Source organism: Danaus plexippus, chromosome 24, assembly GCF_018135715.1.
Source record: "Danaus plexippus chromosome 24, MEX_DaPlex, whole genome shotgun sequence".
NCBI lineage: Eukaryota > Metazoa > Arthropoda > Insecta > Lepidoptera > Nymphalidae > Danaus > Danaus plexippus.
The window spans coordinates 3,491,323-3,515,445 of record NC_083552.1 but is presented as its reverse complement, the minus strand read 5'-3'; the positions used below and the strand labels follow the sequence as shown (position 1 = coordinate 3,515,445).

Below are 24,123 nucleotides of genomic sequence, written 5' to 3'. Positions count from 1 at the left end.
TCTTTTTAGGCAACATTAAGGCAAGAGTCATTAATATAACTTCCTAATTAACCACCAAAAAAAAACTCTTCTCATTTCGTTAATTGATAGTCATGTTAAAATGTTCTAAAAGATCAGACTAATTCGTTTTAATTGTTTGCCTATAAATTTCGACATGCATAAGTGTATTAGACAAAGTAACAAAACAAAGTTCCTAACAAAGTAATTTATAGTTTGTTCTAAAATAGTTTAAAAATCGTTTAAAATTACGTAGGCAACATTAAAATATATTTTAGTAGACCTTGAAAATCTGAATGACTTTATTTTTAACACGTATTAAGATAAGAATGCGAGAACAATATATTTACTTCGTGGAAATTATATTAGGTTAATCATTTTCTCTACTAGGTTAGCTTCTTAAACACGAAAAGTGTTTGAATTAAATACGACTAAAATATTATCTAACATACCTTAGTATACCACTATTAAGCGATATAATAAAATATAGACATCTTTTTTTTTCATATAGAATATCTCACTGAAACTATTCTTTTTAACACCGGATTTTTGTCAGGTAAATTATCTTGTACAAGTAAACTCATGTCATTACTAAAATACTCGTAGCAAACCATTATCAGGTTACGACATCTTTATAAGATCTTGTCTAAAAAAACCCTGATTATAATACAATATATAGTAATTATCTAATGTTGTCCAATAGGAAAATCCAGTATGGTAATGCACTTGTCATTAATTCAGACACGATGTTATTTAAAATTATAACCGCAATCTGTGACAATATAAACTTTTGACAGGTACACGTATGGTTTCACACAACTTTTGTTGCTTGAAAGCTTTTATGAAATTTTAAAGAAACGTTTAGAGAAGGTATTAAAGGTTTTCATTCAAAGCGTACACGTATAGCATCAATTCTAGTATTTTATTTTTTCTCAGTATTCCAGTCGTAAAACGCAAAACTAGATTCAGCATTTGTATTCCGTCGTTTCAAATTCAAATACAATTTTCTCTATCTTCAATAACTCTGCCTCCTAGACTAAGTGGATACGATGGTATTTATTATATTTGGATCAACTAACATTATATCGTTAAACTAAAAGTGAAATCAACACACAAGGTTATTGAATTCATATAGTTTTTAAAATAATAAAATAGATTTATGTACGAGGAAAATGCTTTTCTATCACCATATCGTAACTACTGGAGATCTACATCTAAAGGTCTCTAATTTATTATCCTGTTTGAAGCATTTATAGTTACAACAAAACATATTATTCATATTTTACTTCATCTCTTTGCAAATTGTATACAATGTAAAGGAATTATATACATATATGTTGCCGGGAATTCGTATAATATTTCGGCTTATAAACGGCCTCGTCAATTTATAAACATGAACCTAACCTAACCTAAGATGAGAGGAAAGCTAATCTCAAGATCCATTACAGCAAACAGAGAAGAAATAGAAGATTACTACCTAAAAATGGCAATCCACTTCAGAGACAATATGACTATCATCCAAACATCATCAAGGCCTTCAGCACAACAACACCAACATCACATACTGACTTGTCTAATCCTGCCTTCAGCAGCATCGGACCTGAAATGTTTACTTTCACTTATATTTATAACTGAGAGATATTTAGACTAAGATATGTAAATTTGTTACTAAAAAGTTTCTAATAAGGGCATGGAGCCCAGAGTCCCTGGAGAATAATAAATTAAAAAAAAATAACCTAAGACGCAATAATTCCGCGGCAAATAAGAGAATGCGCTACTAATGTTATAAAACATTTAATGATGACACTTTACGATATGCCTTCGGCAATTTGTGAAAGGACTTATTATACATATAGCCTGCGACATATGTTTTACTTTAAATAGATCTCGAGCAGAATGTTTTGGTTAGATTTGAAATTGTGACTTATGAAAAGACGCTTCCCAGTTTCTTTGCAAATTAAGTTGTCGATCTAAATACTTACTGTCTTTTGTCAAGCAATCCAATATCAATAACTCTTCTTATCTTATCGATATTTCTTAGCTTAACAACGACTTAACCTTCTTAACTTTCCCTGAATATAATTAAACATATTATACTCATTAATTACACTTTATGTTTTAAACAGACCTTCCTTCTATCTCAATGATTTAAAACCATGAGTCGATAGTTTGTGTTAACAATAAATTTGTTTAAATAAAGTAGTATCGTTTTATTATTAAAATTGTTTTTTTTAATGTAATATCGATAGTCTTCCATAACTAATAGTATAACCATAATCAAATAGTATCGTTTAAAAATGAACTAAAATTACTAATTATTGTTCAAATTCATAAAAAGTAAAACCTACTAGTGTTTATTTTTGTTCCAGAAGAATGTTGTAATGAAAGCTTCATAGCTATGCATATTTTCATAGCTATGCTATCAAGTACATTACCAAAAACCTTTGCGTGTCATTATTAATCGTTAATTATTATCCGTGATTCTCGATGGTATCTTTCTGTCAAATACTCTGTATCTTTATTTGTATATTGAACTATTTAACCACGTGTTATTGGAGTTTGCTTGTGTGGGACAAAAACCATGTAAGAAATTGAAGAACGGCTCCTTTTATCATATACGATAAGACCCAATCGAACTTTAAGCATACACTCACCTGAAAACTTTGGCCATTATAACGGAGGAGGGTAGTACGATCAAAAATTAAACGAAGCGAATAACTCATTCAGACTGATATTTTATTTTGTGACATAGATATCAATGTCACAAAAATAATAGAAAATTAAAAATATACCTACAGCAAACAGGATATTTACTAAGACTTCTTTAATAACGCTTGTAGTCCATGTCGAATAGGCTAGTGTTTCCTTAATTTTATCAATGAAATAATAATTGAGATTTTTTTTAATATTTCAGCTGTTAATTTACTCATGTAAACCCTGAAAATATACAAAGACAATTCTTTGTCAAAACATTTAATAAGTTATCTTTTGTAATGACCTACAAGTTAAAAGGAAAGGATAAGAGCTGTAAATTTGTAACTACCCTCGTTAAGTATACGTGGTAAGTGGAGTTTTGATGAAGTCTTTAGAATTTGTAGGAAATATTGATCTATACCTGATTCTATGGAATCTTGACTGAGACAGGAAAATATTATTTTGTGTTTTGTATTTAAAATGTATAACAGAATCGCGATTACCATATTTAAGTCTCATTGCCACGTTCTCGTAGATTAATTGTTCACGGACACCAATTAATGTACTTTAATAATTATTCAAGACTTAATAAGTCACTTATTAAATGATTACTGAAGATATTTAATGTACAGAAGTATTGCACATACAAAATTGCATTGCAACATACATTATCTACAGACGTTATGCACTCCACGATGTTATCGCGTCGTCTTAGTTCTTACTAAATTCAGATTTAGTGTAAAATTAGAAGAAAATTCACCTGTTTTTTTGAATTTGTATGAATTTTCATATAATTAATCAAACTCTTATCTCGCTTATTGCGATTTAAGATTAAATATAAGCGATTTTTTAAAGCCAATTGCCAAAGTGCATTTGATCATTATCCTTCATTACTCATTATTTGCAATTAATGCACTGATTATAGGTAATCATAATCAGCCTATCGGTGCCCACTGCTGATCAAAGGCCTCTTCTTAGATGGAGAAGGTTAGAGCATTAATCACCACGCTTGCTTAAGGAAGATTGGCGATTTCAAACTTACAATGTGAAATTATAAGTCCAGGTTTCCTCACGATGTTTTCCTTCACTGTCTGTCAGTGGTGTCTAAATACTAATAGATAGTACATATAACTCGGAAAAAATCACATTGCCAATTGCCAGGTTTCAAATCCTCACCCGCATGCACGAGAGGCGGGCCTTTATAATTAATCTCCAGGTCACCACGACTTTTTATTTTAAAGGGAATATATATTTTTTTTAACAATAAAAATATATCAATTATGAATTAAAATTGTATAAAGCAAAAATTTTAGACATTATTTGTGTTGCATTACTTGAACCGAGTCGACGTTTCTCAATATTTATTTCCTCGTAGACTGCAACAAGGAATAACCTAATTATCAAAAAACCGGCTATCATACATATAATGCATCTTCTAATCGAGCAAATACTTACTAATTAATGGATGCGGTAATTTATGATTAATGGGACGCTGAAATCCCAAAAAAATCTCCGAATTGAGTTATCGAAGGATTTTTTTTGTAACATCGGATAAGAGTTTTTAATGTAAGCAATTTCAATACAACAATACAGAAAACATTATATTATTGAATTTGCAAGACGGAAATATAATTCGCTTGAATTTTTATATGACATTATCTTATACAACCCCATAAAACATATAAGAGAATAAAAGTAAACCTCGAAAACGTTAAAATTTATATTACGATATATATGACATAAAGTATGATCTTCTTGTTATTCAAGAGCTTGTTAGCGCTTGATTTCATTTTATATATAAACTAGTTACCAGCCCCTGCTTCGCACGGGCTCTTTACAAAAAATATAAAATAACCTATTTAATTTTGAGAATTGTTAAACTTATATTATGATAACTTTCAAATAGTACTCCCGATTTAAATGATTTAAAAAGTAATTTACAGATACTGATGTAGGCTTCAAAACGAAGTAATTTATTTTGATAAGACTTAATACCGTATTTATGTAAATAGCTTTCTCATAAACACTTTAGGAATGCCAATTTTTAAAAGTTGTAAAATGGATATAGTATGTTATCCTTAAGAGATAGACATATGTCATCGGAAACTTTTCTGTAGACCTAAATCAAATACACAATTCCACCATACATTATTTTGTTTTACTCAAAGGTTTTTGGCAGCGTATTCGTTAAAAGTTGATAGACGGCTCATTTTGTCCCGACATCTTCAACAAATTTCGTTAATGTACACACAAATCAATACGAAACCTTAACAAATTATATATTAAAACCTTTCTCGAGAATCACGCTATCGAGTGGTGAAAACCACTTCACAATTAGTGCAGCAGTTTTTCTGTGTATTGCGAACAGACAGACAGACAGACGCGGCGGGGTACTTTATTTTATAATATATATAGATATCTACGTCGTATTTTTTGTATTCTGAAGGCTCTACATGTGTTATGGTTATTTATAAATAATATTATTATTAACCATCAGTCGGTTCACGGTAAGATTCATCGGGGATTTTACCCATCGTACGCTGTAACGCAGACGTGTTAGGTCACGACGCGATTGTATCGTTTTCATCACGACTGTACGATATTTTAGTCGTATAGCTTTTAGTTTTCATTCCGTTCTAACGAATACTATTGTCTGATTATTTGTTTGAATGTGATAAAAATGGATTGAGACATAATTTAACACTTATTGTGTAAAATAATTTTATGCTAGTTTAAGTAATACATTTATTTCGAATGAGAATATATAAGACTAATTTTAAAAAAAAACTATTTTTATATATTAAAATATCAATGGTATGAGTTATAATTATTCTTGAATAATTAGGAAGTTACCACCTATAAAAAAAAACTGCTAACATGAACATGTTTTTGAAATCTATTGAAAAAAACAATATTTTATTTGTAAATCACCAGATTTTTACATGTTATATTTTAAAATATTTCAAATTACAGTTTCAAATTTCGTTAATTAGAGAGCGGAGCTTCAACGGTGGAGGTGAGAGTTTAATGTTAGTTAGATAGGGCCCCTTAAAGCTACACCTGGGTGGAAAGTCCCAGGCACTGTTGAAGCTCCTCTCCATGCAGCGACGGACCCGGCACCCGCACCGTGAATCCATGGAATTCTGAGAAGTTTCGTCTTTCGTCACTTATTGAAACTTAATTAATTTCTATTTTATAGCTGAAACAGATAGCAGGTAATTTTTCACATGTTAAATAATAATTTGTTCATAGCAAAATTAGTAGGCGATCGTCTAAGCATATAGTGTTATAATATAAAAAGATAAAATTGAAATAATAAATTGATAAGGAAATAAATAGTCATTGAAATTATTTCTCTATTTGATATTGATAACAATAACACTAATGTTTGTAAACTAAATTCCTTTTCCTCAATACGATTCTTATCTACCAGATATTGAATGAAAGTAACCGGTTGAAGTTTTGCAAAGTAGAATTTTTATACTAATTATGATTATATTAATTGCATTTAAGTACTGACTATTGCGCCAATCCGCCTTGAGCAAGCGTGGTGATTAATGCTCTAACCTTCTCCATGTGAGAAGAGGCCTTTGCTCAGCAGTGGACACCAAGAGGCTGACGATGATAGTTAACTATCAAATCGCTTGTTTTAAATGACGTAACTTTTATTAGGTCATGTTAAATATGTTAGTTAGTCATGCGTAACTTAAAATATCCGCACCTTACTCTAAGGTCGTCAACCCCTCAAGTGATTCCCCTAACGATTGCAAAGAGCCGAGTCAACGGAAACATTCGCTTTATTCAGTAGAAGGTCTAAGGGAAAATGATAAAATAAAATATTAATATATACAGCAATAAAATATACCTACATAAAATTATTGGTATTCGTCTGACTGAACAAAAAATAACCAAAATAAGCAGACCATAAGTAGAATTTTATTTTGTAAACATTTTAGACAGATCTTGAAAAAAGTTCTTTGGTTAAAATCAAAATTAATTTATAAATCTCAATAAACGATAATTCTGAATGGTTGTTTATTACGAGAGAAGATTTAACGTTAAATCTGATTCTTTAAAAAAATTTATCACTTAACTTTTGTGATTATTAAGCAAAACTTATTCTTTGGCCTGCGTATTAACTGAGAGCTATTAAATTTTGTATACCGAAATATCTCGACTGTAATGAGATCTAAGATTTTCGCGAGTATTCATTTAAATGAAACTAGTATTATTCGGATTTTATTATTTAAAAACTACATAATCCCGACGTTTCGGTTACTTTGCTTTCGAGGTCTCACCTCGTCTGCCCGTGATCACGGTTGCTGCAAAGTAACCGAAACGTCGCGATTATGTAGTTTTTAAATAATAAAATCCGCGTAGTAAATCCGAATAACAATATCTCGACTGTGTCTATTTGTTTGAAGTTCCCAAATAAGTTATTTCTTCTAGCTATAACAACAAATTGTACACCAGAAATGTAGCTGATCTATAAATAATTGAATAAAATGCATAAATTTTAATCGTACTGCCCTGATGTAAGCGAGACTTTAGGTTTTCCTCAAATAAGTACGTGATATGAACGGTCAAACGAGAAATCTAGACTGTTTTGTTCAAATGGACCTCCCCGATTACTGATCTGTAAATATCGCTCATCTTAGCGTCAAACTTTTAATGATGTACAGTAAAATATATTTATATTAAGAGTTATTATTTTTATTTGGACTTTAGAGATTCTTAACCGCTTCGTTAAAAGAAGATTTTATATATAGTTTTTCTATAGGTGTATAGCAAAAATATAAACGTACTCACTACTCAGTAAGGAATGATTGGTACATGAACTTTTAGCTTAGTAATTGGTTACTAAGTTGATTACAATATTGTATAGGACATTTTTTGTAAAGTATTAAATTGTATTTTATTTTCAAATTCTCTTATGGAATTGAAGAAATTTACTACGATCAATGTTAGTAAATGGTTTTATTAAAGTCGTTATCCATCTATACTTATTTATATAAGCCAGATTGATTTTGACTGCCTTACGATTACGATTAAGTAACTGTATCGATTTTAATGACATTTTATATAAAGGTGGATAAGGGTTCAGAGGATATCTGATACAACAGACGGGAACTAGTTCATTATAATTTTTAAATTATTGAATTTTATTCAAAATCGCTTTCTTTTAAACGTAAAGTGTGACACATTTGTGGGAAACCGAAGTAAAAGTGAACCATTGTTGTGTAGAGGAAGTAAATCGTAAATCATATGTAATAATCTTTCCGTGACTATTTCCAACTAGTCACTTGCTTTTCTTACGATTTTAAAGCGTTCAACTGTAAAGATATTTGCATTTTCATTCTAAAATAAGAAATATTAAAGAGCTTTTAAATTAATGTAACCATTTGCTTACTAAGTTGACATTTGTTTGACAAGATATACTTTTACTAATATACTTATTTAGCTTCTGACTTTTCTTGGATACACTTCATGTTGATCGCAAATAAATGTATTTTAGGTATGATTTTGCTTAAGGAAATAAAGACAACTTTAATGAATATATTATTCTGAGCTGTTGTCGGTATGTTCAAATTAATTACGGATATGTTTATAAATACTGCTGGCAAAAAAGCTAAATCTCTCTACCACCTCCTAAGACTACGGCCAGTCCAGAACTAACATCAATCAATTCTTAGAACTTACTTCGAAGGCAGCCCTAGTAGGTTCGTTTTAAGTTTGATAGATAGAGATAGGAGCTTGGACGGCGGAGGTGAGCGATTAACGCGCGTTAGACAAGGGCCCTTAAACCTACACCCGGGTCGCAAGTCTCAGGCACTGTTGAAGCTCCTCTCCTGGCAACGGGATTGACCCGGTACCCGCATGGCGAATCCATAGAATTCTCAGAGTAATTATTTCATAGCTCTCCGTTAGATAATGTTTGAGACTTCATGCACCCTTATAAATGATTGAATTATAAACAAAAGTCTACTTTACCGTTCCAATACCGATACCAATCGAAGTAATTTATAGTAAGCTTGTTTTCATTTAAATATATCCATAGTTAATTGAGTTATAATAGACAGTCGTGTTAGGTAAATTATTTACGATTCATGAACGGTTTTACCGACTTCACTGAAAATTCGTAAGGAGCTAGTTTAGAACCAAGAGACGGGCATATTATACTTTTTGTCACGTTGGACAATTAAGGAAAATAAATCTTAATAGAATCTAAAATATACTTTTTTATTGCCACTAAGGCTTTACATTTCTGATTTTGAGGTTGAGAGATAAAGTCGCGGGCAAAAACTAGTATCCCTTATTCTCGGTTCTATTCCTTATATAATATTAGTTTCTTACAATTAAATATCTTCTGTCATTTTAAGATGTGCGCCTTGTCAACTACCCTCCAACGGCTACATCTTAATTTGTTTCTAAAAGCTGAACGCCAAGAACTTGTCTGTTACCTTAATTTTTACCAGACAAAATAACATAGTGAAGATTTTTAATCATTGTCTTCAGCAGAATTAAACCACGTAAGCCTTTTTAATAAATATAATATATTTTTGTAAATTCAATACTTAGCTTTCGGAGCTCATTTTTAAATTACTATATTCGGTTTGGTTGAACTATAGTAAAGTAAACATTGAAAATATGTCTCTGGTTGCGGCGTTAAGTATCGTAGTAAGAGATTATACTGTTTTTGAGTCATGATATGTGATTAAAAAATATTTAAAGGCTAAAAGCAACTATATAAATAACCCCAACAGCGTCGAATTTAGAAAATTTCTTAAGAAAAATTGTTTTTTAGTAAGAACTACTTTGAAATATAACTTTTTGAAAAAAAAAATACTCGAAAATTAAGAACGCATGTGTAGGTTTTACTGTTATACTGTTTTGACTCCTTTTAGGTCAAAGGCTAGGAAAATAACATAGGTTATTTAGCAGTGGCTATATGTTCCCTACATGTTAGACCTTTCGTCTTTCAGTACTCCGTGAGGTACGGTATCTTAATTTTTTATACCAATAAATATGCCCAAACTTTTCCCTCAACTTCAATAATATAATTATCATGCAATATATTCTGAAAATATGTGGAGAGAAAAGACGTCAACAATAATATAAAATTTGGTTGTATAAATTATAATGAGATCTAAGACACGAAATATTTTTCATCTTATCTGCCCGTTATTACGGTTAATAAGTCGTGGTGACCTGGAGGTTAAAGGCCCGCCTCTCATACGTGAGGGCGCGGGTTCGAAACCTGGCAAGTACCAATGTGATCTTTTCCGAGTCTGGTGTACTTTCTAAGAGTATTAAGACACCACTGACGGCCGGTGAAGGAAAACATCGTGAGGAAACCTGGTCTTATAATTTCTAATTATAAGATTGAAATCGCCTACCCGTCTTGAGCAAGCGTGGTGATTAATGCTCTAACCTTCTCCATGTGAGCTCAGCAATGGACCATGGAATCCAGCATTATAAATCTGACAATCGTTTCAATAGCCGAGAATAAATGATGCAGCTGAAAGGTGATATTCCATTGATGGATTTTTCGATCTAAATTTTTATTTCAATATTAATTCAAGTATTATCTAAACATTGGTTCAGAACTAAAAACATAATATATGACAACTATCACTGTGTAAAACTAAGTGGAACGAAGCCTTACATCAAACGAGTCCGGTAAATACCCTTGGATAAGGAAAACATGTATGTATCCAATCCCGTCATTAAAAATCCCCTTTTTAAAAAATTATATCATCGGCTGTTCTTAAAAAAGTTAACTGAATACGATGCTTCGTTTCATAAAAGTTAATTTATGATTTAATATAATTGTCAAGCAAAAAAATCTATGCTAAACGAAGGCTGCGACTTTGTATTCATAGTGAATAATCTATTACTAATTACCTGTAAATAATTTCATTGTTAAAAGAGTAATTATTAAACCATATCTATTTTAGGTAGAGAAACGTCAGGAGTTCCTGATAAAATTTTCCTCGCTTACTTCATGAAAAGCAACGTTTATTTACGCTTAATAATTAATAGTGTAATATAACGAAGTCTTGTTGTGAGTTGCTTGAAATATATATATAGTTATAGTATAGTCAACTAGTTATAGTATAGACTAAGATTGGGTTAGTTTGTATATTATATACTCGATTCCATTCGACGGTTATTCTTTGATTATTTTATTTTCTGTTAAATTATAGATTAGTCTTTTTTAATTAATATTATAAAAATATTAAATTAACAGATCTAATTTCAATCAAAAAGATTTCGATATTTCGTGAACTTGAAAAAAAAATACATTTTACAATTAGGTTTTTTTTTTATAGGTTCTTAGAAAAAAATTCTATTGTTTTAATTCATAATGTTAATAGTAAAACATTTATTGTTTCAACAAATGAGAATTGTAAGCAAAGTCAAACACAGCAATGGCAGTCGATTTACGGATTATGAGATTACGAGATAAACATTTGAGGACAAGATATTTCATATTGTTAAAGATAGTATATATTGCCCCATGTTACTTTGTTTGTATACATCAATGCAATTAAAATACAAAAGGGTATTGGGAATTAGCCTCGTACCTTGAATTCTTGATAGCTTTACCCTTAGTATAAGTTTCTAACATCAAAGCAACACCGACCGTCTTAACCTTGTCGCACACCCATATTGTTATCGCTGATAATTTACAAATATAGTGAAATTCTAAATGCTACCAATTGCCACTAGTCCGGTCAGTTTAGACTTTCGGAGTTATATAAAGTCCCAGCAAGCTGAATTTCAGTAAAATTGTTCAAAACGTAATTAAGCAATGTCCTCATAAAGAAGTTCCTCATTAGTCCCGTGCGTGGAAAAAAAATTATTCAAGGTCAAAGGTCAAAAAAATGAGTTTTTCGCGATTGCTTGCTCGCAAAACATATGCAAATAAATATTTGTATGTATGTCCGTTGATATGTATCCATCTCCAAAACTATTTATCAGATTTTAATTTCAATTCTTTGTTATTTTAATATCAATCGCTTGATACGATATTTACTAATTTCGGTGCTTTTCCGTCAACTGCCTGATACTATTTTCAAAATTATATTAATTTTCCTTTTATAATTAAGGAAATATATTTTTCACTTCTAACTGGCTATTTTTAACTTATATCCAAAATATTTCAACGAATCGAAATTTGTTTGGTTTTAAATTTTATGGTTATAAAATATATAACATCTTAAAAGATCTTTCATTTTGTACAAAACTTCAGTTTTTCGTACAACCGATGCCGTTCCATTATATTACTTTCAATAGATTTAAATAAAAATTAATCATAATAATTAAAACACCTTGATTACTAACAAAGGACTTCAAAGTTGTTGCTACAGGATTAAATTACAATACGCGATCAACCAAATTTATGCTCTATCCAGTTGTGTTAAAACCTTATTTGGGATAAATACATCTTCCTCTTCTCGGTCTGATTATGACCTCTATTTCTAATGCAATACGGGATATTTTATGTGGATTTTTCAGTACGTCTGTTACTAACCACGGTCAAGGTGTGTGTGGTCGAAAGCGGTGTCCACATTGTCATCCGAGTGTCATTTGCTTGACACTTGATATTAATCACATAAACTTGCATGGCCTTTGATCTCTGTTGTCAAAGATTATGCGTACAAAATGGTTAAACAGATTAAAGAGAAAGAATCATGATTATGGAGACGTAAAAAGTTAAAATTTATTGTTTACTTATAGCAATTGTCATGACCTAGTTAGCTACAGAGATCATTAATTCAAACGATAAAAAGCAATATCAAACACAACAATAGAAAAGTCTTAAAAGGAAAGGTAAAAAAAAAATGTATGTGTGTTCAAAACGAAAAAATGTTAGTTCTTTTGTTCGCTCTAAACTTCGAAAGATTTGGAAGAATTTTGATAATATTACTAATGTGAGATTTGTTTAATTGGAAAATCTAAAAAAGACGCCCTGACAAATATAGCTTTGTCAAATTTTACTGAAAAATCTAAGTACATTCTTGTTAATATTACTGAATTCATTGTAACTCATTACGGTGTGATTAAGCCTCTTTATGTACACAAAGAATCTTATCTTTTGCTCACTTCAACTCAATGTTAAGTCTCGAGTAAGTATTTTATTGGTGTTAACATTTTTCTTTTAATAAATACATACTAAATACCCTCAATCTGGAATAAGTAGAACTCAATTATTGAGTTATTGTTTCATTGAAGTACCTTATTTTTTTTAATGTAATCACACGCAAATATTATTACGATTAAATAAAGAAAAAGAAATTGGTTTCGAGATTTACAAGGATTAGCCGCTAAGCAAATTATCATGTTTGTGCGATGTTGCGCATAAAAATATATAAAATATATTAAAAATTATCATCAAATTTATTGCCCTTTGTGTTATCTAAATACAATACTTGCTGGTGATTGTAGAAAATTACGATTTTCACGCAATTAAAATCAAAATAAATCAAAAATTTCTGATTTATTTATTCATTATTATGTTATTTAAACGATTTAATGATTACTCTATATACTTCTTGAATAATATTTAAATTAATATCGATTCAGTAGACAAGTTTTCGCCAGCAACTTTTCTTGTATATTATATTTATATGACATTATACATTATATCCGATTCTTGTACCTTCGCTTACAATTAAGGATGTTTAAATTAATTTCAACATGCACTAATAAATTTCAGTATATGTGTGTATTGGCCTAATGTAATAATGATACATCAAATACTACAGTAGATTTCGTTCATCAAACAAACTGTCTATTAAGTGTTGTAATATTTATCTTTTGTAATTATTTTTTACATATATATTTTTTTTGCTAAATTTTTATATGACTTTTTCCGCTTCATTTGATTCCTATTTGTTAGAAAAATTTGGTGCATAAAATGTTTAACAAATAAAAAAATAATCTGAAACTGCTGTTTATTGAATAAATTTGAATAATTTATGTGCCATCCCTGGGTGGACGTTATTATTATAAGTTGCCATTGACAACCCTGTTTCCGAAGCCAAGCAAGTTCACACGAACAGCGAGCGTTTACCGGTTTTTTGTAAAACCGGTCCAACGCTTGCTGGCTACGACATTCCCTCTGGCTCGCTCATTGAGACGGAGCTTTGTATTCTTATCATTATCACTGATCGAGTTGTACCTGATATTAAGGCATGGATGGCCACCACCATCACAGTCCGTTCTGAACCACGACAAGGTGCGCACGTCGGAAGAAAAGATAAACTAACCGCGAAAAATGTAATTGCCTTAACCGTTGCATGGGGTAATAAACTGTCTAGTGTAAATATATGTATATATTTTTCGAAGTGTTTTTTTTTTTAAGTGTAAATATATATATATCTTAATTGATAAAATCCTGTGATATTAGTTTGTAAGCCGGGAATATAACCGCAAGTAAGTATCACGATCGTTTTATTATTTTTGTCCTATAGGAACGTCAGGTATATCTTGCGACAAAGGGCATCGTCCTCTGCTTTTATACGTCCAACAAAACTTTAAATAAGCAAAGGAATTTCTTCTTGGTAATCCATAAAAAAAACTGCATTCAGTAAAGCTACATTTTAGGAATAGAAAAAAATACCAAGGAGGTTTAAAACATTTTATTAATAATCTGCATACGTAAGGAGGCTTTATATTTATTTATTTTTTCATATCTTGTAATGATGTTTTAGTTTCATTGTATATCCATCTTGACGTCACCCTAAAGTTATGTGTTTGGTAACAAAGAATAGTTACTGTAGTTTTAGTGACATTTTAACCGCGTGATCCTAATTTTAATCACCATCTTAACGACAAATTAACGAACAATCAAATTAGACAAAGTAACGAAGCGATTATTTATATTTTATATAGTTTTATTATAAAGTCACTATGTACAAAAATAGCCATAGAATAATTTGTCCGCTAATTACAATTTGTAAAATGTTGATATATTTTAAATTTAATTAAATCATTCAGATTTTTTTTATATATTTATTTTAATATCGTAAAGTTTTCTATAAATTAGAACTGGTATGAATCCCGTTCGCGACACTATTTACATTGTAAAACTATATGGCGATTCAACTTAACTCGGCTATAATAGGGCAGATCTATTGATAGACGAGAAAGTGTACATTAAGAGATTAATCCTATATCTATTTTAAGAGCCAGTTAATTCTTTTTCTATTCAAAATACGACGGAGTGTTTAAGTAATTATATATTTTTTTATTAATTTATATTTATAAAATATTCTTTTGAGTAAGCGTGTACAAATTATTATAAAATTAATGGAATTTAGTTAATCACGTAAATAATATTTAAGATAAAATTATCAATGAAGATTTAATTTATTGAAATTTATATAGGTTCAATGAACCTTGAATTAATGTGAAATAAAAATTATAATAATAGTGTTAACACGATCCAGAGTATTTAAACGATTTAAAAGGTAAGTTAAATAAAAAATAAATTAATTTACGAGAGACGTGTTATAATATAATCTTGTCCCTGACATGTGTTCTTATCTTAAAGTGGTAAAAGTAATAAATAATAATTATTATGTACAAATTTGTTTGCGATTATAATATATACTATATAAAGTAGTAATTGTTTCATAATATCTTTGTTATATATATAATATATATATATTTATTTTAATTTACAACTAAAAAAAATGATTAATGAACTAAAGATCTCATGTTACGAGACAAAAAATATATATTTTTACATTTTAATAGACATTCGGTTACAGTTTATCTCGTCACTATCTCGTTGTAGTTATTAATTCATTAATCTTAGTATCGAGATGTCGAAAGATGATTTTGTTGATTTTCCCCCAAGGAAGTTCAAGTCTAACAAAGAAGTACCAAAAACAGCTGCCAATAATTGCTGTACAGGAAGCGAGTTTAATTTTCGTAATATCAATACAAACGTCATCCAACCTTCGTGACGCGTGTCTTGAAAACTGATGTAAGGAAGAACCTTACTTTTCCTACCGTTTAATAATATACTACAAAGTTTTCACTGTATTTATATAGTTTTAATACTTGAGAACTATGTAAACATGTTAATATAAATAATATTCTCTATGACGTACTTCAAACCAGTTTTTATAACCTACTTCTGATCAATTTTTTTTTTTGTGATGAAGACCCAACCGATTCATCCATCTTGCAGTTTTCAATCTGTTCGACCTTTTTCGTCATTTCTATGTCAGAATTGAATGATTTAAGGCGGAAATAACACGCACATAAATTTAATTATGAAATTAAGTGCTTAAATTGATAAGGATTTGAATTATCACAATTAGATAGCATTTTGAAAACCAAGACTGAAACGAATAGTTTGATAAACCTTACCGTGGTGGAATAAATTTATAAATTATACATTAATGAGTACACATAAAAAAAAACCTCGCTGAGTTCCAGTTAATTAATGCAAATTATGTATTATTTTTACTCAATCATACGAAAATTATTTAAAAAATATATATTTTTTTCCGTTTCTTAATACGCTGACCGAATTTATTTTAACTTTGCATAGCACCAACGCAATGGATTTAGGCGACATTTTAACATTCATCACACATTTGATTTGTGCAAAAAAGACAACATCTTTGAATCTCTTAATACGCTATTTGTCCCAGCAACATCGTGATCCTAAATACATAGAGTGAAGATGAACTGTACTGTCTAATAAAGGTTAAAATATTTAAAAAAAGTTATAACGCTGATCAAAATCCAGCAGAACTATTCTTAACAGTTCATAGAACTTTTATCACCATCATTTAAACGGTTTGTAGTAATGAGATCTAAGACTTTCGCGAGTTTTATTCATTTAAATGAAACTAGTATTTTTCGGATAAACTACGCGTGATTTATTTTTGTAAAAAACTACATACTTCCGACGTTTCGGTTACTTTTCAGCAACCGTGATCACGGGCAGACGAGATGTTTGTAGTAAAATACTGTACAAGTTATTGTGAAACTTTTAACTGCAGATCAAAACTGCTGTTTTTGCCAACCATGTCCAATGACCAACCACGTCCAATGTCCATTCGCAAACATCAAGGAAAAAGCGAATGAAAAATTCTAATGTTCATCAGCTAACTTGTGATTTTCCTCCAGAGGATCAGCGAATCGATTGTCTTATATGTTAAAAAATGTTCAAGAACTTTAGATGTTTTAATAAACTATGTCTTATGCTACCTATTAGTCATGGAAAAGTCATGGAGAATTTAAAGATGTGTAAGCAATTTTTTAAGTCAAAACCTAACAAACAATTAAACTAACATTGAGAACTCTCCATTTAGTGTACATAGCAAAGAAAAAGCGACGCGGTAGTATCCATTTTGACAAAACACTAAGTCCCTTGTAGGAGAAAATCTAACAAAAATATTAGTATAAATCTAGGTCATGAGATAAAGTTATTATTAAAAATAATTTAATGTATAAAAAAAATATAGATTTTCACTCAAAATATAAAGCAAATTCCGGTATCTAAAATTTCAGAAGCCTAAATCATTATTTGTAGATACGTTTTTCAGATAGTCTGTTTAATAATAACAAAATACCATTAAAATTTTATTAGATTATATTAAGTATGAAAAATTACAGTGTTATTGATAATTTTTATCATGTTTATTGGTTCAAATAAATTGTATTGATATGAGATTTCTAAAAAGTACTACAATTATCATTTATACAGTACTATATTAATTGTAACATATATGTTTGTAAGAATAGAAAAAGATAAATTTCATAGAGTACTTTTCGATTTTACGTAGACATAATACTAGTAATTGCGAAGAAGTGGATGATAACTAATATATTATATGTGTGTGTGTGTGTTTGTGTGTGTGCGTGTGTGTGTGTGTGTGTGTGTGTCTATGTGTGTGTGTCTTTCCACAAACAACAAACAAACAGATGCTCAATATTATCAAGATGTAGAAATATTTTATCTATCGTTACTTTAAATACGACGAAATTAATTAGTTTTAATTAATTAAATTAATTTAATCTTAATCCGTGCTGACAATATCTTTGTAGAGGAAATGAATTCGATTTTTTTTTGGAATACTCTTTTTTAAGCATTATTCATGTCTTTTAACACATGATAAACTAATCAAAATTCTCCTTTCAAAGTTATATTTCAACTAAATCTTCTACAGTAGTAACTAAAATATATAAAAATCTATAAAAATCATTTCTCTGCGTTTAGTTTATCAAACGTGGAATTGTATTTATTTGCTTCTGATTATATTAACTTCTGTCTTCTGTGAAGTCTGAAATAAAGGAAGTATCGGATTCTATGGACTATCATTAGACCATTTTTCGTCATTTGTATTTTTTTTAAATGAAAGTTATGACTCAAATACTAAGTATGGACGAATACATACTATCAATATCTATGAACATAAAAATTTTGTAATGCAATCGTTTTCAAAATTATTTCCATATTTTTATCACTATTCATTTATCATAGCAACACATTGAGTAATATTAGTGTCAAGATAAAAATGCAGTCGCTATCCAATGTATTAGATTAAAAATAAAAGTGGAAGAAAACAGCAATATAAATTTAGGTATATCCGATGGAACTCTTATCATAGCGAAATATTTATATAAAATTATACAAAAAAATCATCTTTTCGTAATAAATAAGTTACGTCCAAATTGGTAATAAATAAGCAAGATCCAAAAAAATATATATCAGGGATTTTTTCATATAAAGAAAATTTTTGGTCTGTGTCTTCGTCCGCGAAAATTCGGAATTGGGTTCAGAGATATGTATTAAATTATGTGATGGCGTGATCCCGTCGAAAATAGATGGAAATATGCCAATAAATGACTACTGCAATGATTTATATATAATAAAAATACTTAGAGTAATTTTTGCGTGAAAGAGCAATTAGCGCCCATAGCATCTCAGAAACTTTCACGTGTGTAGTAATAGTAGGATATTAAAAATTAAGTAGAAGGATCGAGGGACTTTCATAGTAAGTTTAGGCTCACATTTCTAGTGTAGAAAGGATTTGAAGCTTGACACTAAATGTACTGGGACGTAACTGTGATACTAGAAGATTATAACTTATGTATTGCAAATGTCCTTAGAAATTTTCAAACCGGATTGATTATACCGTTCCGTTCTAGATCATAAAATATTTATCTAGCAGGGAAACAAATCCTAGAATGGGATAAGTATTAAAAGTAAAAACGTGTATTCACAAATGACAATGCAAACTCGTACTTATAGTACTACGCAATAACGGTGTTTTTAGATAAGAGGTATTTGAACTCTTGTGCAAAGTACTGTGATAATTGATAGCTTTTTACACTTGCGCAGCGAATTGTCCTTTTTGTTTACAGTTGTTAAGTACGCATGGACAATAATTGATCTCTCATAGCTTTTGACTTGGATTACGCCTTCAGCTGTTACAGTACACTTGTGCAAGTAAGTGACGAAGCCTGGAGAAAGTATATATAACGATCAAATGAGCATCAACTCTATATACTTCCAAAGGGTTTTCTCAATACTTTATAAATTATAATTTTCATCAGAAGTATAGGATTATAAATTTTTTGGCGTAAAAATCACTGGACGGAATATAATAAACCTAGTAATTGCATTATTTGAAGTCACGCTTCCCAGGCAACAGATGGCGTTGCTGATTTGTTGCGATCTAAATTTTTATATACATATATAAACCGGGCTCAGTCGGCAACGCCATCTATTGTCTGAGTCGCGGCACCTAATATAATGTATATGAATTTATCTCTATATATGTACGTGTATAACGATTTGTATATACGTACATTCAATTCCATTTGAACCGTAAGCTAGTGTGTGTGTAGAGTGTTACATTTTTTAAATATCGTCTTTCATACGTTATAATAAAAATCCGTTTAGTTTGAGCTGCTTTAAAAAAAAACGTTTCTGTAAAAATTACTTTAAAAATAATAAGGAAAAAAAAACATTTTTTAAATAAAATCTTCACGTCGTTACAGAGATAATCTCAAAGATAATTTTGTTTAAGTGGATCCAAAACGATTTATTATCGCGACAACTTCTCAGCTCATTATTGACACGTGAACTGTATTGTTGTCTGTACTGATATAAATTTCTTACCATGATAAAAAAATATATTTTTTTATATAGTACATTTACCTAAATTGAAAATAAAAAAGATTATTTTGTAAGATACTATGGAAGCCTGTCATACCGACGTGATAAAGGCTAGTTGTCTCAATATTTTAGGATATTTCACAAGATTTATATAAATATATAAAGAGTTTTAAATGAAACAAGTCATTTCAAATATAGTTGCGTTATTTTTTATATTTATTACTTCATTTAAGGCACATATTTCATTATCAAGGCATTCGTTATCAGTGGTTCTAATGAATTCCGATTACATAAACTAAATACACTATTTATGATTATAATTAATATAAGTTAGACCTTAAAATGTCCTGTTTTACGAAGTTTGGCTATGTCTTGTCAGGTAATCACTTCGACGCATGGACAAACTAAAATGTAACAATACCTGCCTATTTCAAGTCGGTTAAAAAGTCAAGTACATAAAGGAGGTGTTATGTTATGAAAATGGAGTTCTGTTTTCATTTATCGCACATTCCTCGTTAATGTTTTCAAAGCAAATTCATCGTGAGTTGTTTTGACTGTTTTTAGTAAATATTCTTATAGAATTTCAATTCAACGAGTATTAAAATAAATAAAATTCATTAATTCATTCAATATGCCCATTAAGAAGATTTGTTTACTGATCCGTGCTTTTACGCAGTACAATTATAGAATTTTTTTTTTTAACATTTCATTCATAACCGGATCCGGCGATGAAGTCATTTGTTATTACGAAAGGTGCAATAAATTATTAGTGTTGGATTTTAACTGAATTGTTTTTTTTTTGTATAATTTGATATCGGTATACCGGTTTTTTTTTAATTTGAAATGTATGCAAAAATACGTCTCTTTTTATGTTTGTTTTTTTTTTTCTGGGAAATTATATTAATTTTTAAGTTATAATACCGATAGTTGAAAGAGGAATCGTGTTTTTGCAATATTTTTTTTTTATCTAAATTGTGTATAATGAAAGTAATTTATATTATCTTAATATTTCCGATAGTAGCCATTCAGTTTATTCATAAATATTCAATAATCATATTAAAAATGAAACAAAAAGATTCTTACAAATTAATATATGAATGAAAATATTTTTAATTGCTTATCAAAAAAATCAATTATAGCGTGAAGGCTGCTCATTACTCACTAATATTATGTATATTGAACGATTAAATAAATAAAAACACAAATAATATTGCATATATATAAGATTTTTTTAAGGTGTTAGAGCCGGGTTGTGGTCAAGCAACTACAGCTCGAACGTGGGCTGGCTTGACCGGGGAAGTACCACCCTCTCACAGAAAATGTGAACCAGTCTTTAATGGCTACGTTTCGACCGATGACTGAGAGAGCCGGTTGACCTTTTCCTATTCCCACCCTTTCCTCCTTCCTCACCAATCAAGTTCGGCAACGTATCCGCAACAATTCTTATGTTGCAGATGTCCATGGGCGACGGTGGCTATTTCCCATCAAGTAGGCCGTATACGCCTTTGCCACTTTTGACATAAAAAAATTACAAATTCTACTCCTCTTCTAATATAATAAACGTAATATTCTAGAAGCCTTAGAAAGTATTGAACATGATTCTAATAGCAGAATTTGTGGCATTTTGTTATAAGGGAACAAAAATATGTATTTCAATATAAATGTACAAATATTAAAAAAATCATTAAATGAAAAGACAAACATTAAATTTTTAAACATATTATAGAACGACACGTAGATCCCGAGCAATTTGATAAACGAATAACGTCCTTATCAATGATATTGGAAAAATTTTACAAGTTTATCTTAGAGACGATTAACGAATATGAAATATTATATTAACAGATATTATCACGTGAAATTATTCCGTGGATCCGGACATAAGGATAAGGAATAGTCTATATTTTTTTTAAGTTATAAATCGTTTTACATCCATAGTTAATAACCTGTATTTTTTCTGACCATAATATTTTTTATATTTATTATATTTATATATGTATCTTATAGTGATTTGTTTTTACATTCGATAGATTTCTGAAAAGATATTATTACGTAAAATCATTTTAAGACAAAATTTAGGATTAAATTCACCTTTTATAATTTTAATTCAAATGTGTTAGATAGGCTTTTAATATACATTTTGTCTTTAGTAGACTTACGCCATTAAGTAAGCGATTTTTAAAGTGGAAAAAATCTTTAATATAGACATACAACATACAACAAAAAGACTCAGTCCAAATCTGAGCCTTTTCTAGTTAGATAAAGAATATATTGGCTGATCGATCATATTTAAACCATTTATTACTACCCATTAAATTATTATCATTTGTATACATTAGGAACCATTTAACTAGACAGATTAATTATTTATTAAAAATATATTGAAATTTAAAATAAAAATTTCGTATATCTAATTGCTCCTGACTTTGTTTGAGATTCAGATTTTTGTCCCAATAGAACACACAGTCCTCGAATTGTAGTCTATTTATCTAGAAATAAGATTATTTATAAAAAAATTCTGTTTTTGCATGAAAGATTAACAAGTAACCACAAAATGTGTCACATAATATAAGTTGTTTTTAATGTTTCTGTTAACTTGTCTCACGAACAAAGTGAAACCCGTCACACTTTATTCTACTAAATAGACATACGCTTTTTTATTAAGTGTAACATAATTATAAAGAGAAATATTTAACATAAATAAAAGATTAACTTGCTTGAGCTTTACACGTTTTCCACGTGAAAACTGTCTGTCATGTACATGTAATGGGAACGGAATTAAATCTTTGAGAGTGGAATTCTATCTTTGATAACGGAACACAATCTTAACTTTGAAGTGTTTACAACGAGTGTATTAATATATTTGCTTTATATTTTAATCTCCGTTTGTTCATGTTTGACTAATACGGTTTAAGAAAGCAAATTATAATTTACCACAGTTATACATTAACGTATAAAAGGTTTTAATTTAGTTTAATTTTATTTCAAGTAAGTATATCAGAATTACCCGTGCAAGAATCACAAAATATGGATGTTTATTACAATCGCTATTAAATAGAAAAAATAAAATAAAATACAACATTGAAACAACAAATCAACAATCAAATAACAACAAAACAATTCTTAAATAAGTATGGTGTTTATTTACGGAAAACGTTTAAATTTACAATCTTAAAAGGCAATATTGTTGACATAGAATGACAAAACGAATAAAACGTGTAAGAGTCGAGAACTGATTTGAATAATTTAATGCTTCAGAACTCGTTTGAACGATATTAAAACTTTTATATTTTATTACCATATATAATACATACTGCCGAAACTGTCACCGTTGTCCACTAATGTTGGTAAACCTGAACACAAACTCGTCGCGAGTTTATGAAGTCCATTATTAGATAAATACGAGATGATAGATAGATGGACGGATGGAAAATTTATTCACATAAATCAGTAGCACGTAAGGAATAATTTGTATTAAGAAAAAAATTACTATTAGAAGACATACGCATTAGTATTTACTATTTTAAGTATAAGATCGAGTTAATATAAATACATATTTAAAAAAAATTATGCAATATAATAAAATCTTGATAGAGCTAAGCCCTTTACGTAATGTACAGTAATTTTATACATGAAAATATTTAATACGATGGTTCTGTAATCAGCGTAACTAAAATGCTTTTACTAAATCAACAATAGCCGATTTATTTTTGGCTAAAATAGATAGACCTTCGAATCTACGATAGATCTTGTTATAAACAGGTCTCACTATTTTTACACATATTCCACTCATTAATGTAAATTAAATAACGCGAGTTTATTACGCAATTAAAGTTCTAGCGTCAGGTTCTGCATACTAAATATTTAATATTTTAGTATGGCAATATAAAAATGTAACATAATATGCGATGAATATATTATTGAAGACTGAATTGATTGAAAACGCTGACCTTATCAGTAGACCTCATGTTTAAGTGCTTCTACACTACACACTAATACACTTCATATTTATAATCATTTAGAATAGAATGCTTAATTTAACAGAGGTTGAAATCAAATCTTTTATATTTCACAGTCACTTAAAATTAACATTCTATAGCCCAATACTATTGGTTCCAAGGCGACTGATAGACCAAACAACAACTAAGAAATGATTTTTCGTAATAAATCGTGGACCTGCAAAGATGACATAAAAAATCTTCCAGACATATTTTTTCTTTACATAAGAAATAAAAATTATTTTAATAATTTCATATTCGGTTCCGCAATATTTAAAT

The 24,123-nt window shown here is 29.5% G+C and overlaps 1 protein-coding gene across 2 annotated transcripts in view; it reads left to right on the top strand.

Moving 5' to 3' along the window:
• LOC116775930 (solute carrier family 41 member 1-like) overlaps nucleotides 1–24,123 on the top strand; it is a 54,822-nt gene that overhangs the window by 11,107 nt on the left and 19,592 nt on the right. The window contains exon 1 of one of the 2 annotated variants that reach the window (XM_032668983.2): nucleotides 13,904–14,133. The exons of the other annotated variant lie outside the window; for it this stretch is intronic. The gene's annotated coding sequence lies outside the window, so the exon portion shown is untranslated. Of the gene's footprint in view, nucleotides 1–13,903; nucleotides 14,134–24,123 lie in introns of those variants that run through there. 2 annotated transcript variants of the gene reach the window in all.